A 14,372-nucleotide genomic window follows, 5' to 3' on the forward strand; every position below is an offset into this window, starting at 1 on the left:
TATCAATCAGTCTTAAGACTAAAAAAGATCATGAGCACTGAAGGTGAAGCTCTAAGAGATGTAACTGAATCTGAACAGCAGATTGCCCCCCCCAGACGGAAGGAAGAGTCGGACACGAGGGTTTGGGTGACTAAAGGGCCACTTTCTTTATTTATTACATTAAAACAAGGGCCATAACATAACAGGTAGCACAGCAGGGTCAGGGGACGAAATACCCCTCCCCTGCTGCATGACGGGCGAGCCACCCTGCCCCTAGGTCTGGCCAAAATACACGGCTCGTACCCAGGCAGCCTAGCAAAGGTTATGCCCTGGAGTTCCAATCCCCAGCCGCACGGCTAATAGGGGAATCAATGCATGCAAACCCAAGGCAGTCCACTTCATCACTCAACCATCCTGCATGGTCCAGGAATGATCTAGCGAGACCCTGTACCCCAAAACTGGAATGCTACCGGTGCTCACCGAGCTGCATAACAGAAGTTTAGGCCAAAACCCAGCCAACCTAAAAGTGACCGACCTATTTAACCAGCCACACCCCAGCCAATTCCACAATCCCTTCTATAAGCAGTGTGGGGTAGGTGAAAAACACCACTTCCTACAGCCAAAACAGAAGTGGCAAAAAATTTTCTACCCGGTCCCCAAAAACTGAGCAACCAGCAGTCACCCACACTGCATCAAGGGCGGGCGGGAGGGCTGAGCATGAGGCGAAGACTGAGAGGAGGGAGCGGAGCCCGCCTCTAGGCGTGCCTGCTCCGCCCCCACCTCTGATGTTGCCCTGTCCGCTCCTCCTCCTTGCAAGGAGGCAAAATGGCCCCCAGCCTGGATGGGAGCCGCATTGCCCCCCCAGACGGAAGGAAGAGTCGGACACAAGGGTTTGGGTAACTAAAGAGCCACTTTCTTTCTTTATTACATTAACACAAGGGCTATAACATAACAGGCAGCACGGCAGGGCCAGGGGACAAAATACCCCTACCCTGCCGCATGACGGGCGAGCCACCCTGCCCCTACGTTTGGCCAAAATACATGGCTCGTACCCAGGTGGCCTAGCAAAAGTTATGTCCTGGAGTTCCAACCCCCAGCCGCACGGCTAACGGGCGAATCAATCCATGCAAACCCAAGGCAGTCAGCTTCATCACTCAACCGTTCCGCACGGTCCAGGAATGATTTAGCGAGACCCCGTACCCCAAAACTGGGGTGCTACAGGTGCTCACCGAGCTGCATAACAGAAGTTTAGGCCAAAACCCAGCCACCGCAAGGCCAAGCCTCCGCTTAGGCAGCCGCGCCCACTAAATGCCTAACACTTCCTGAAGCCCAAGTTTCAAATGCAAAGTCCTCCTGGCCCAATGGGCAGCCCAAAACACGAAGCTGTGTCCACAAATGAGGACGCGTCGTCTCTCTCCATGGACCGCATTACCTGAGAAAAGAAGAAATGATTAATAACATGGCCTCTTAATAACATGGTGCCAATTACTGCAGCGTTTCATACTCCAACACGCACACCTGGCCCCAGACCGATTGTAAACCTCTAAAAACTGCAGGAGAAAAACGGTTGCCGAGAATCCCGGCAGGGCCCAACTTCTCTAGACCAACCTTCCAACCCTTTCTTAATGCAGAAGTCACCAGTATTCTCCTGGAAACCCAAAACCACACTAGCGAAGGCCAATGCAGACAACCGACCCCGAATAGATCATACTGCTAATCCCCTGCGGCTTAAAGATACACTATAGTGGAGTAATTGCTCCACCAGAAGGGGCCACCCCTTTTGTAACCAACTTTACTCACAAAACTTTGTTGTACGATTCTCTGGTACTAGGAGCAATGGCGAGACTTATTGCTCTGCCGGCCTCGACCCGCCAATCATCTATATCCCGGGGAGCATCATTGTCAGGAGAAGATCTGCATCTAGGGCCAGATGGCCAAACCTCTGCATCTGTTTGCGAAAGAGAACGTCAGCCTCCCCATTAGCCACCCCAGGCACACACCTGGCAAATATATATATTAAGCCTCAGGCAACGGAAAGTGAAGCCCGCACCAGCCTCATCACCCTGTGGGATTTGGAAGTGAGGAAACTGATAACATGCACCATGGCTAAGTTGTCACACCAAAAGTGGACTGTGTGGCTTGCCAACTCGTTCCCCCATAACCAAACAGCTACCAAGATTGGGAAGAACTCCAAGAAATTCAAATCTCTGTTCCACCCCGCATCTACCCATTCCTGGGGCCATACCTCTGTGCACCAGTGTCCGCTAAAGAAAAACACCAAACCCAAGAGACCCAGCTGCGTCTGATGCTATTTGCGGCTCAGCCTCCAGCTGTAACTCAGCCCTCCAAAAGGAGACACCATTAAAGGAGGTTAAAAAACTCCCTCCATAGTACAAGGTCCTCCCTCATGCTACATCAAAAAATGTGTACCGCACAGTACACAAATCCTCTGGTATGGCGTCATTCATCGATTCCCCATGGGGATAAGATAAATGGTGAATCAATCTGAACTCTCCTGGGGCTTTCTTAGGCACAATGCCCAACGTGGAAACCCTCAAGGTACTCCCAGGGGGTGTGGAAAATGGGCCAATCACCTTACCCTCGGCTAATTCCTTCCCAATCTTCTGACGAACTATGTGCTCCATCCCTATAACTGACTTCAAATTATTGGCCATAAACATCTTTCTGGGATCCTGAAAAGGAATTCCAAACCCGAACCTAAAACCATTTAACAAATAAAGCCGATCTTCAACCTTTGGATAATCATGGAGCTATGCATCAAGCACTGTCGCCCTTATTAGGCTGGGACCCTTTACCAAATGGCTTATCTGTGCTGCTCGGGCCCAGCTTGCGCTGTCCCCGCCTGAAACTACCCCTGGAACAATTCGTGAAGGAATGAGACCTCCCGCAAAGAGGGCACTCATGTTTATATGGGCAGTTCTTTTTACCACACACCCCCTGGGACCCAAACTCCCAACAAAGCAGGTGGGGTTCAACCACCTGCCCTGCACTGCTGCAGTCGCCAGAAGCAGTGGCTGTGCGGTGCACAACATGCCCACTGTCTGACCTATCACCCAGGTTAGGTCGTGCTGGAGACATAACCTGCAGCCACAGCTGCGGGTGAATCTGATCCCACTGAAGGGCTAGGTTCAAAGCCGCCCTCATTCTGAACACCTCGTCATATTGAAGCCAGGCCGGGCAAGTAAAGCTGGTTTAGCTTTTGTAAATGATGTTGAAATACTGAAAAAGGGAAGTGGCCCTCCATGGCTGTGAACAGACAATAATTCCAGTGTAAATAATCCAGGCACCCAGTTCGCCCATGTCCTATCCACTTTACACCTCTTGATTTTCTCCTTTTTCCGGTCGTCCAAATCCTCTTTGTCCTTTTTCTCCAGCTCCCTATAGAGCAGAGAAAATAGGTACACGAATTTCCCTTTCAATATCGTATCCTTGGTAGCCGGCAACAAGTGATCACCAAGAGGTAAGGCCAGATCACCAAAAGGTAAACCCTTGGCAGGCATAGCAAAATATGATGGACCCCAAGGATAAGAAACCCCCCAGCCACCATATGGTGCCCCGGACGCTCCCGGGAACTGTCTGGGCAGGCCTCCCCAAGGATCCCAAGGGTTAGCCAGGTTAAGACCTCAAGCCAAAGGCTGGGGATTATTAAAAGCTGCAGGCTGGTTATTAACAACCGGCCCGAAGGTGGCAGACTGCCCCATGGCCCCCAGGGCCAAGCTGTGGTAGTGTGTTGTACAAACTCACCCCTACCCAACTGCCAATTCTGCACTGCATCCGCAGCAGGCACCTCCGCTGGAAGAGGCGTCACCCCCTCCGTTTTGTCCCCGGAAGACCTCCTTTCAAGGGAAGACAAGCTATTGAGGATTTCCCCCTGGAAGCACTTCTTGGCAGCCCGCTTATCTGCCTTAGAAGCCTGACCACCCAATACAACCGTCTGCCTCCTACATGAACCCTCCAAGGCGGCTATTCTGTCTAAAACAGACTGCTCAAAAGAGCCATCCAACTCGTCAGACGATGAAGGCAAAGGTGCTGAGAGCTTAGGAACAGGCTGCTGCGGTCTCGGCGCAGGGCCTTTGCCCTTGGATTTGCCCTGTCCTTTAGGCATGGCTACTCAAAAATGCTGTAATCTTCCTCCAATGATGAGAACTGTGGCGCATGGCGCTTAGGAGGTGCAGGCCACCTGGGCTGTTTAGGAGCAGGGGCCTTGCCCTTTGGCTTTCCTTGCCCTTTAGGCATGTCTAACAATACACAACTAAAAGCCCTTAAAACGACCACCTACAATAAAATTACAAAAATGGCTGATTTTCTGCCCTAGCAACAGTGGACCAAAGAGCTAACAAGCACAGAAATAGCCTTCAAAATGGCTGCCTGCAAGAAAACTACAAAAATGGCTGATTTCCTGCCCTAGCAACAGTGGGCAGAAGAGCTAACAAGCACAGAAATAGCCTTCAAAATGGCTGCCTGCAAGAAAACTACAAAAATGGCTGATTTTCTGCCCTAGCAACCGTGGGCAGAAGAGCTAATAAGCACAGAAAAAAACCTTTACAATGGCTGCCTGAAAGCTCCACAAAATAGCCACCGATCAGCTCCAGCAACAGCAGGCAGAAAGACAGATAGCCCAGAGCAGATACACCCTAGGGGAGAGGAGGGGGGGGTGGAGGGGATAGCGTGGAAAAGATGGCAACCCTCAGCAAAACCTAAAGCAGCAGCCCCCTAAAAAAGACCCCTCCCCGCCAAGTAATAAGATGTGTGGAGGGAAGGGGTCCCAAGGAGCACTTTCAAACTGCGCCACGAAGCGCAGTGCCACCTTTACCTAAACCCTTCCACAAAAAAGGGGGGAGGAAAACACCAACCACACAAAACTGCAGAGGCTGGCTGCAAACCACTGCATCTCAGTAACACTCTGCCCTCCACGCCAAGGTCCGCCGATGATCCACACGCCGCTACACGTCCACAGCTCCCACGCTGCTATGACTGCAAGCGAGGAACAAGGGCAGGTGACCCACAGCCTCTAGCTGGGGAGAAGCTGCAATGAGCCAACCCAAGCACGAGGCGAAGACTGAGAGGAGGGAGCGGAGCCCGCCTCTAGGCGTGCCTGCTCTGCCCCCACCTCTGATGCTGCCCTGTCCGCTCCTCCTCCTTGCGAGGAGGCAAAACGGCCCCCAGAAGCAAGGCTGTGCAGCCTGCTTCTGGATGGGAGCCACATTGTAAAACAAAACGAGCATTACTACAATGGTTATATAAGATTTTACTCCAGCTATAAACAGAAGATGGGGGGGAAGTATGATTAAGAGCATCCAAAACTTTAAAGAGCAGCTATCTATGCAACAGTGAGCACCACGAGGGGAAGATATCAAATTTACAGACAGTCAGACATTAAGAAAAAAAATTGTGTGCAACTTTATTTTTAGATGTATGTAACTCCAAAGGACATTGAGAAAGCAGATAAAAGCTACAAAGGAAAATTCTGGAAATATCAAGTCATAGACAGAACCTTCTTTCACATGTGGTAGACTCGTAAAAAAAAACAAAAAACCCAAAAGATTCTGGTAATAAATAAACCAAAAATTGCAGAACGTATTAAAAGTTTAAATTCCTAATGGAAGCTATGAGCATGCTATTAGGTGTTCTGCGTAACAAATTACCAGAAAATTTAAGAAGAGGTATTCAAATGCATGGTGACAATGTCTAGAGCTATTTAAGTAGCAAAAATGGAAATTAGATGTCTGGTAGAACATCTGCCTGGTTTATTTTGGGAGTTCTCTTAAGGAGAAAATCCCAGTAAACATTGGTAAGAAGTCCCAGTTACCTCCTCTTGCTTTGTCTTCTTTAAGCTAATTGCTCCCAACTAACTGCAGATTTGGGTAACTGCCTTGTGACTTCAGCTTTGCATGCTGAGGCTATCCTAACCAGGCCTGTTTTAGTAACCACTCTTCTTTCCCCCTTTCTCTCAGGGTGCCCTCAGGTTAGCTAATATCTGCCAGACCATAACTTTTTTCCAAGTGAAAAAGTGCGGATGAGAGTGAAAAAAAGTCAGCCTCCCTTCCTTTTATGGTGGAGCTGTCCAATTCAGCACCAGTTCCTGAATAAACATGTTCTTGCACCGGCAAAGACTCATGAATGTATAATTGGTAAAGATGTTTCTAAATTTTAACTGTATCTTTTGTATTTTATGAGAAATTTTTATTCTATATAACTTGGTAATCCTCTTACTCTAATTGATTTATTTTATGCCATTAAAGGCTGATGATGATGAGTGTAATGAATAGAAAAATCCACAGTCCACAAAGACTTCCAATAGTCCAATCTCTGTTCCATTTGAAGGGAATTAAAGTGCTAATGCTGCAAAAAGGAAAATTGTCTGTCTCCAGTTTTTGCAACCCTTCAAATGTTTTTATGCACTGCAAGAAAATATATGAATTCCCCTGTCCCTCCTCTAATAGTAACTATTGACCCCATTTCTTCTAGGCTTTCTCAAAAAGGCATCAGAACGATGTTAAATGCACTCGTGATCATTATCTACACTACAGATAGGCAATCCAAATCTATAGTTCCACATTCTAATACAATATTGATTTTTAGTAAGTGCACTAGCCACTTCAAAGAATCCAGCATTCCCACAAGCACAATTCTAATACAATATTGATTTTTAGTAAGTGCACTAGCCACTTCAAAGAATCCAGCATTCCCACAAGCACAATTCTCAGAGAGTAATGTCTCAATAATCCAATAGAACAATTTCCTTCTAATCATCAGTAGATAGTACAGATTGAATATGCCTGAACAGTTTCTTAAAGGTTCATTAAAAGCATTCAACAGTCCAAAACAAGTATATAAATACAATACATGTGGCAAAATTCATAATAAACACAGAGCAACAATACCATTCAATCATTGTTACAGGTATTATTATCATGATGAAAAAGATCACATTGAAACATGCAAAGCAGCATTTACAGCAGTCCCAATGTGTCCTCCAGGACCAAAGGTGGGAACTGAAATGTAAAAATGCAGCTTAGCATGTATAATTACTTTGCAGTATGCAAGTGGGCATTTGCTGGCAAAAGCAGAGGCCCCAAGAGAACAAGAACATAAAAACATAAGAGTAGCCATGTTGGATCAGGTCATTGGCCCATCCAGTCCAACACTCTGTGTCACACAGTGGCCAAAAAAACCCAAACCCAAAAGTCATCAAGAACTCCACCAGTGGGGCTAGAAGCCCTACCACTGTGCCCCCCAAGCACCAGAATACAGAGCATCACTGCCCCAGAGAGTTCCAATGATAAGCTGTGGCTAATAGTCACTTATGCACCTGTGCTCCATATGCTTATCCATTCCCCTCTTGAAGCTGTCTATGCTTGTAACTGCCACCACCTCCTGTAGAAGTACTTCCTTTTATCTATTCTAACCCGACTGCTCAGCAATTTCATTGAATTTCTTGTATTGTGAGAAAGGGAGAAAAGTACTTCTTTCTCTACCTTCTCTATTCCATGCATAATCTTGTAAACTTCTATCATGTCACCCCGCAGTCAACGTTTCTCTAAGCTAAAGAGCTCCAAGCATTTTACCTTTCTTCATAGGGAAAGTGTTCCAACACTTTAATCATTCTAATTGCCCTTTTCTGCACTTTTTCCAATGCTATAATATCTTTTTTGAGGTGTGGTGACCAGAATTGTACACAGTATTCCAAATGAGACCAAGCTTGTGCTAAGCACTGATGTAAGCTTAACTAGGAGGAGTCAACTAAGACCATCTGGGTAAATAGTTCCAGGAGGCTGTAACAGACACCAAGGATACTGGTACTGAGGATGCTGGTTTGTTCAAAGAGTCCCTTGGAATACGTGAGATTGCAGTGGAAATTTACTCGGATGTCTCAAGTTTCTATTCTGGTTACAGCTTTTATGCATGCTCAATGCTATATAACTGATGAGTATAATGGAAGAGGATGCACCCTGCAAGGGTGTGGTTTCTCTTTGCAGACCTGTTTCTGTGATCACCTGGCAAATACATCTTTAAGCTTGCTACACAGTTGTCTTTCTATTTGGACCTTTGGCTAGGCAATGGATCTGGTGAATTCCACCACAATGTGAGGTAACACCAAAGTCTGGACTCAGAATTTAGAAAATAATTTCTGAATATCTGGAACAGCATTTAAGTCAATAGGAAAAGTCATTCCCCATGTCTAAAAGCACACAAAAGGGCAAACCATTCTGATCCTTTCCTGGGTCCTATGCCAAGCTCTAAGTCAGGGCTGTCAGACTCCTGGCCCACAAGCTACACTTGGCTTGTTCAGGGCTTCAATAGGCTTGCAACAATCTTCTCCCCCTCCTCGCCCTCCTGTTCTCACTCTTTGAAGTTTTTATGATGTTCCCAGCTCCTTCTGCCTTGTCATTGCCTGCTTCAGCTGGAAGCTCTTCTTGGCTTGCAAAGTTGCAAATAAAATGTGGAAAGGATTTTTCATTATGGTCTCTGAACCCAGATAGACTATCTCGAACCAGAGATCATAATGGAAAATCCATTCAGTGTTTCCCTTACAACTTTGTCTGTGCTGCAATGTGTTTCAATGGAGTGGAGATCGAGCAGTTTCACCTTTGCAGCATTTATGGCCAGTTGAAGCTCCTTGCAAATAAAGGGTTGATGCTTTGAGCCAGCTTGTCTTTGATGAATGGACCTGAGAACTGGTGCCTAGTGAGTACTCTAGGAACTCACAGCCAAAAGGGGATAGTAAATTGGAGAGCCACTGCCACACTGAATAGTGCTTGGGAATGGGCAAATGCCCTGAAAAGCACTGGTAGGCAGACTGGAGCAGAGGCCAGGGCATGGGGTGAGGGGGACTACTCCAACAGCAAAACTGAGTGAGTGAGCACAGTCCCAGAGAAGCCTTTGGAACGAGGATTGCAGATTGCAGATTTAAGTTCAGCATACCCTGTACTGTGAACTGAAGTGTATCCTTCCTTCATACTCAATGAATACCTCAGCAATGTGTCTTCAGCCTGCCCCATGTGCCAACTTTCTCTGCCATCCTCATCTGCCATGTTCCGCAAGGCTTGTAAGACGACACTGTTTCAGTTAGCGTTTAACTGAAATGCTGACCACCACCAAGAGGCTAGATCCAATGGATGCTAAGATCATTGAATGTCATCTTAAATTTGTACTGAAATTAGCACCAAATTATTTTAAACTGTTTAATGCTTTTAATGTAAATGTTTTTTATTGTAATTTATATGTTGTGAGCCACCTGAGCCTGCCTCAGCAGGGAGGGCGGGATATAAATCCAATAAAATAAATTAAATTAAATTAAATTAATCTTCCATACTGCTGGCAGACTATCTCAAAAAAGAGGGGGGAAACATATCAGCTATAGCGGAACGCAAACTAAGCAAAAGTTAAAATCGTGTGTGCACATAGGTTGCAATCACACATGCTAAATAATGCCTTGGCCTCTATGCCCTGCTGTTGACCCACAAGAGGAACTGGTTGGCCACTGAGTGAGACAGATGAACTGATCCAGCAAGGCTCTTCTTTATGTTCTTATTGTTCATAACTGTTCAGAACATGTAGAACAAATGTTGGGTCCAGCGGCATCTTTAGGGGCAATATAGGTTCATTCAAGGTATCATTCATGAGCATGCAAATGTCCTCAGATAGATTGACATGGAACATGCATTATTCAATGCTTCCAAAACATTTCTCAATCAGAAATGACTATTCCTAGGGTTTGTGTCTTCCAGCAAAAAAAGAATAGGAATATAAGAACCAACTTCAGCATGAAACATTAAGTGTTTTATGTTTTTATTGTGTTTTATTTTGTAAGCCACCTAAGCCAGGTTCCCCTGGAGAGGAGGCATTAATATTTTCTAAATTAATAAATAAATACTCCATCTTCCAGTGATGAGCTAACCCACATGGTCATGGGGGCTGGTTTGACACAGTGGGAAATGGTTTAGAGAGGCAGGCCAAAGAAGAGGTGTTAGCCAGCTGATGAGGTCTTTTCTGTGATTGCAATTCACAAGGAAGCAAATTTTGCTCCTGCTCTATCTTTTGAAAAAGCTCTGGAAGGGTTGGGGGCAAAAATATCCCCTGTGCCCTTTCAAATAGATACTTAACGATGGTCAAAGAGGGCAGACGGCGGCAGCACTGGGTCCTAAGTAGCTGCTGCTCATCCCTCCCTCTGACCAACCACAAAGACAGCTCATAGGGCCAGCATCAGGCTGAAGGCGGAGCCTGCTTCCTGCGCTTGGTCTGGCCCGCCCCCTCCACCCAACAAAAGGCTGCCCTCCCTCTTACCCCTCCATGCGGAGCCACAACCGGGATCAGGATGAAACCAGGTCCTTGCTTTCCACAAAGCTTTCCAAAACAAGTTTTATGTTTATTTAAATCAGACATTAACTTTTCTGCCATTTTTTTTAAATTATCCCTGATGTCCTTTCCTTGGATTTTTCTACATTATTGTCATGCCGTGATTTCTTTCATACCGATGCCCTGAGAATGCACAAATTGCTTTTTCAACGGTGTTGAGGACATCTCCAATACTCTTATGAACACAGTAGTGATCATTAAGAATCACTTTTTTTTAAAGTTTGGACTTTAAGGTGGGGAAGCAAGGGCACAAGTAAACATCCTCTTTGCTTCTCCACACTCTGATGAACTTAGGGTTGCTAACTTCCAGGTGGGGGTTGGGGGTCTCCCAGAATTACAACTGATCTCCAGACAGATCCCCTGGAGAAAATGGCTGCTTTGGTGGGTAGACTTTATGGCATTATACCCTGCTGAGGCCCTTCCCAGCAATGTTCCCTCTAAGCTGCAGAGTCTTGTGAGCAAAAATTCTACTTTGTGAGCTACTGGCATTAAAGCTGTGAGCTACTGCATAAATTTGGTGTGCTCTGGGGTCATCCTTCCTGAGCGAAGACAAAAATGTGTGAGCTGGAGGCTAAAAATCTGTGAGCTAGCTCACGCTAACTCAGCGTAGAGGGTTATTGCACTTCACACCCAGGATACTTAGTGGGCTTAGGACATGGGCATCAATCTGCTATTCCAATTTCTATTACCCATTGTTGTTTCAGCCCAGTTAACACAAACTAACAAACACCAGATCCCAATTTGTGATCCTTTTAATCTGCTAAAAAACATTTCCATGACTCTGCATACTAACTCACTGCCCACTTTCTCTATATTTAGGACTGCTTGCCATTCCATACTATTGTCTGATGAAGTGTGCTTCTAGCACACAAATGCTTACATCCTGAATAAAACTTTGTTGGTCTTAAAGGTGCACTTGGCTCTTGCTTTGTTCTACTGCTTCAGACCAACACGGCTGCCCACCTGGATCTATCAGTTTACAGGGAACACTACTTCCCAGTATCCTCCCTAAGCTTCACCACTAGATCTCCAGGGATTTCCCAGCTGGGAACTAGCAACACTTAAAACATCCAAACCTGTGGATTCCACATTCTGGGCCTTTTCACACTTACCGGTGGAAACCGGAAGGGAGTCAGTATTGTGCCGCATTGCAGTAATCTGAGACAGGGATGGGAGTTTTCAGACACATGTTTTTTTTCCCGGTAGGGTTCCGTGATCGAAGCAAGCCATTTCACACTGTTCCGCTTTTATCTCGCTTCCACCAGCGCCAGCCGTTTTCGCCTGCCGGCGCGCGATCTCCGGCTTTTTTTTTTTTTGGAACGTCGGGCAAAGATCGCTATAGAACTGTAGTGATGTATCACAACAGCATCACCATAGAGATGGCTAGGCTCCATTGAGATAAGTTACCAAGTTTCAGCAGTGGCGATCTCTGGCATCTTAATGGAACCCAGGCATCCCAATGGTGATGTTGTTGTGATACGTCGCTATAGCAATCTTAGCCCGATGTTCAAAAAAAAAAAAAAGCCGGAGATCGCGTGCCGGCGGGCAAAAAAGGGCGCAAAAACTGCTCCCGGATTAGATACTGGACATTTCACACAGCGCCCCATACCGATTTCAACCTGGAAGGAGGGGTTGAAAACTGGAAGAAGCTGCTCTTTGTTAGTAACGACTCAGGCATGCCTCACTACCAGGACAGCCATGGGACTGTGTGAAAAGGTGACAGTATTCCGGTAGCAGACAGTTACTGAGTCGGGTCTGTCTGAAATGCCAGCAGAAACCCATTACTGTTCAGTAACTGACCAGCTTCCATACCAGAATGCAAAGGCTGTGTGAAAAGTTATCTGTGAAGCATTCTGGGGGACTTTGGGGAAGTCCTCTATGAACTATGAGGGTACAAAACACAGAGAACAAAAATTACTCTCCTTCTGGTATCTTGCTTAATACTAAAGGAACAAAGTTAGTTGTTCTGTTCCTCATCTTATCCCCAAAACAGTAAAAAGCATATTAAAATAATAATACATTCTTCCTATATTTTTTCATTGCCCCAGCACAATTACTCCAGCATTTTTCATAAGTGGTTTAGAAAGTGTGAACAGCTCAGGTTGGTTTTTTTATAATTGTGTTTTCTACACTGCCCTCCCCAAAAGTGTTGGGGCCCAGGGCTGTGTACAACATCTTGTAAAAATACATTCAGATCAGATTCAGGTCTGCCTCTCCCCATATGTGCCCCGTCAAGCCCTGTGGTCAGTGGATCAACATCTTCAGGTGATCCTCAGCCCCAAAGATGTCTGACTAGCCTCTACTAGGGCCAGGGCATTTTCAGCTCTGGCTCCAGCCTGGTGGAATGAGATTCTCTTAGAGGTCAGGGCCCTGTAGGACCTTCTGCAGTTCTTCAGGGCCTGCAAGACAGAGCTCTCCTGCAAGGCTTTTGAATGATACAGCAGGTATCATTTATCTACCAGGCCCCTCTTGTTGCTTTCTCTACCTGTGCTGCATCAGCTACACTGGCTTCCAATTGAGTACCAAGTTAGATTCAAGGTTCTGGTTATGACCTTTAAGGCCTTGAAGGTGATGTAGGACCAACGTATCTATGGGGCCACCTCCTCTACTATGTCCCTGGAAGAGTACTACGCTCTACTGGTTAAAATCTACTGGCAATCCCCCACCCTAAAGATGTCCAGCTGTCCTCAACAAGATAGAACTCTCTACTGGAAGCCACAAGGGCCCTGCGGGATCTTTTACATTTCTGCAGGGCCTGCAAAGCAGAAATGTTCCACCAGACTTTTGTTTGAGGACAGCCATGGCTGCCGGGCTGGCATCCGCCCCCCTGCTTGGGGGGAACTGCTCCCAAAGCCTGGAAAGCAGAATTACAGCACATTATAAAGTATATTCATTGGTTTGCAACTGTTTTAAATTACTGGTTTTATTGATTTTATGTGTACCTTTGTTGTACATTGCCTAGAGTCTGGTGTTGGCCGGGATTAGGCAATTCATAAATTTAAATAATAATAATAATAATAATAATAATAATAATAATAATAATAATAATAATAAATGATCTTAATTATGTAGATTCAGACCCTCAAAAGCTGGAGATGAGTTATGCCTTAATGCAGCAATTAGAATATATGAAGCTAATTTTGGTTGCCATCATTGTATATTAGATTGTTTTAATTTCGTTTTAAATTAAATTAGATGTTTTAAAATTTTGTTAGTTTTTAAATCTACTTATATGTATATTTTATTGCTATGGCTATTTTATTGTTATGACTATTTTGTACCCTGTCCTGAGCCCATTCATGAGAAAGGCAGGTTAAAAATTGAATGAATCAAATCAAATCATGCAAATGCAGTAGACAATAAAATATTAAAACAGTTTAAATTCATTCCAAATGACACCTAGATGGGCCAGATCTTCATGCCAGTGGGAAAGGAAAGAAGGACCCAGACTGATTAAAAACCATCACTGTCCTCATCTGTAAACCTGGCAGAACATCTCTGTCTTACAAGCCCTACAGAACTGCAGTAGGTCTTGAAGGACATGGATGTCTTTTGGTAGAGAGTTCCATTAGGTCAAAGTGAGAGGGAAAAAAGGCTTTGGTTGTGGGAAGCTGGACATTTTTCAGGCTGGGGTCACCATTAGATTTTTCTTGACTGATTGTAATGTTCTTGGGGGTATGCCAGGAGAGGTGGTTCCAAAGTCCCAGGTTGTTTAGGCTGGGCCTTGAAGATTAACATAAAAACCTTGAACCTGGTATTCAACCTGGAGCCACTGCAGCTGGCAAAGTACAGGTTGGATATGTGCTGTCAGTGGAGTTCTAATAAGAACCAGAGCCACTGCATTCTGTATTAATATCTTGTAAAAAAGAAGACTCCAGAAGATACACTGCTTCCTGCTACTGACTTCACAGTTCCACACTAGAATGTAGGAGAGTTGTAGCAATTCAGAAATTAAATCAAAAAGTAGTTAGTCAATAGAAGCCAAAACACTTCTTATGAGGACTTTGTTTGGG

Source organism: Heteronotia binoei, chromosome 17, assembly GCF_032191835.1.
Source record: "Heteronotia binoei isolate CCM8104 ecotype False Entrance Well chromosome 17, APGP_CSIRO_Hbin_v1, whole genome shotgun sequence".
Taxonomy (NCBI): domain Eukaryota; kingdom Metazoa; phylum Chordata; class Lepidosauria; order Squamata; family Gekkonidae; genus Heteronotia; species Heteronotia binoei.